We start from the raw sequence: 2,500 nt of genomic DNA, 5'->3' as shown, positions 1-2,500 counted from the left end.
TTAGCTCCCACAGCACCCAGGAGAAGACTCCTTCTTTGACGACGCCTACATGTGTTGTGTGTTGACTGAGGTAAGCTGCACTCCAAAAGACAAGATTTCTCAACCCACCACTCATGACCGGCGCACAGCCAACAAGCCACAGCAGAGAGCAAGGACAAAACAAACCTTCAGCAAAATAAAAGTCAGTTTCAAGAAACCCAGAAGACATAGATCTCACCTTTGAGAATTTCCACAAGTCTCCTATTTCCCTCCAAATATACACAACACACACACACGCACACGCACGCACACACACAGGTCCATGCATTGGTCAAGCTACAGACTACACAGAGCGACTTTCCTGGAGGAGACAACTCACACAAGCCCGCTCGTACAGAAACTCTCCATCTCCCTCAAGCGGAGAGAGATCTTGCCAAGCCCCCCCCTCTGCCTTTGCGCAACGACCCCATTGGCCGCTCGTGTTCAAACAACACACGGTCACACTCGCACTCGGGGAGCCAATCGCAGCGCGCCGTTCTGCCTGTCACTCAAAAGCCCACCCCCCGCTGGGTCAAGCGTGACAAAGGGGTCTGTGGGTAAGACGCGAACCACGGTGGAGGGAGATCGGGGGAAGGGATGGAGGCAGGGGAGGTTCCGCTAGATTACCCCCCCCCGGCCACTGTCGCCAATCACAGATTCACACGGAGTCATCCAAGCCCCGCGCGGCCCTCTCTCTCTCCCTCTCTCTCCCCTCTCTCTCTCTCTCTCCCCTCTCTCTCTCCTCTCTCCCTCTCCCCTCTCTCTCCCCTCTCTCTCTCTCTCTCTCCCTCCTCTCTATCCCCTCTCCCTCCCTCTCTCTCCCCTCTCTCTCCCTCTCCCCTCTCTCTCCCCTCTCTCTCTCTCTCTCTCTCTCTCCCCTCTCTCTCTCTCTCTCTCCTCTCTCTCCCCTCTCTCTCTCTCCCTCTTTCTCCCCTCTCTCTCTCTCTCTGTCTCTCTCTCTCTCTCCTCTCTCCCTCTCTCTCTCTCTCTCTCCCCTCTCTCTCTCCCTCTCCCCTCTCTCTCCCCTCTCTCTCCCCTCTCTCTATCCCCTCCCTCCCCTCCCTCTCCCCTCTCTCTCTCCCCTCTCTCTCCCCTCTCTCTCCCTCTCTCTTCCTCTCTCTCCCTCTCTCTCCCCTCTCTCTCTCCTCTCTCTCATCTCGTCTCTCTCTCTCTCTCTCTCTCTCTCTCCCCTCTCGCTGGGCTCCCACAGCCAGCCCCCCCCCCCCCCCCCCCCAAACTTCCCTCGGCCCACCAGGAAACCAGCGAACAACATGTCATTGTCACGGCTAGTCAATAAAAGTTTGAAGGAAAGCCCACCAGGTGGGACACTGCTGCGGCTCAGCTCTTTGTTTCAAAGCGCAGCAGAGAGCTGAAGAACTTTCTGGAAGAATAACAGAGAGGGCTGAAAGGGGGGGAGGGAGAGCAGGGGGGAGTGTTGTGACGTTGAGAGATGAGACAACCTTTGAGCAAACTTTGGATATTGACTGGATACAGCAAACGTGGACATAGCTGTGGCTGAAACAGTCAGGGGCGGGGGGTGTATGCACCGAGAACCAGCTAAATCAATGCAAGAGTTTTAATCCTCATCATATTTAAGCTACATTCCTCATTGTCAATTCCTTCTTCTTGTAGTTGCTCACTCTCCTAACGGTAGTCTGCGATCGGCCCACCTCGAAGTCACCCTGGAGACAAGCGTGAGCTAAATACTGTAGCGTGTAAACGTGGTGACGCAGGAATGAGAGTCAGCCGTTGGAGGGGCGGTAACAGCTGAGAAACAGCTGATGCTGCGGCTGGCCGAGGTCGGGGGGGGGGTGGCAGGGTCACGAACCCCCCCCCGCGGCGTGCCTTATGGCCGGCAAACCACCCGCCCGCGTCACCATATTGCTCCTCATCCAGAGTTAATAGCCCGGAAAACCAAAAGCCCAACTATGTCCTGGCTCCCTGCCTTGCCCGTCAGAACAGCCCTAACCGGTCACAGTAGAAGGCTGACAACACATATTTCAACCGGCAGATCATCCATTAAGGATGTTTTATTAAGTCTTAATATGTTCTGCACTGCCCATGCGGCCATTTTGTTAGAAACACAAGAAACCCAATTATCCTAAATGAGGAGCGCAAATCGGGCCACGGAGTCTCGTTGGGTCTGGAGGAACGGCTGCTGGAATGTAAAGCAGGAAGTGGAAGGAGTGTGCATGTGTGTGTCTGTGAAGGGGGTGGGGCTGCAGGGTTTAAGGGTGAGATGACTGAGACGGATGAGGTCACATGTGTTATATCTGTGGCAGCACGGGGCCAAAGAGCATGACCGTGACAGCGGGCCCACTCAGTCCAGCGTGTCCGGGGTCCGCACGACGCACGAGGCCACAAAGAAGAACATGGACCTGAGCTCACACACACACACACACACACGCGCACACACACCACACACACACACACACACACACAAAACACACACACACCACAGACGTACACACACACACACACA

The 2,500-nt window shown here is 55.4% G+C and overlaps 1 protein-coding gene across 1 annotated transcript in view; it reads right to left on the bottom strand.

Annotated features, from left to right (window-relative positions):
* Positions 1–2,500, bottom strand: part of sulf1 (sulfatase 1) — a 49,301-nt gene that overhangs the window by 29,820 nt on the left and 16,981 nt on the right.

Source organism: Gadus morhua, chromosome 23, assembly GCF_902167405.1.
Source record: "Gadus morhua chromosome 23, gadMor3.0, whole genome shotgun sequence".
NCBI lineage: Eukaryota > Metazoa > Chordata > Actinopteri > Gadiformes > Gadidae > Gadus > Gadus morhua.
The sequence above is the reverse complement of the archived record's forward strand: the minus strand, read 5'-3'. Positions and strand labels throughout refer to the sequence as shown.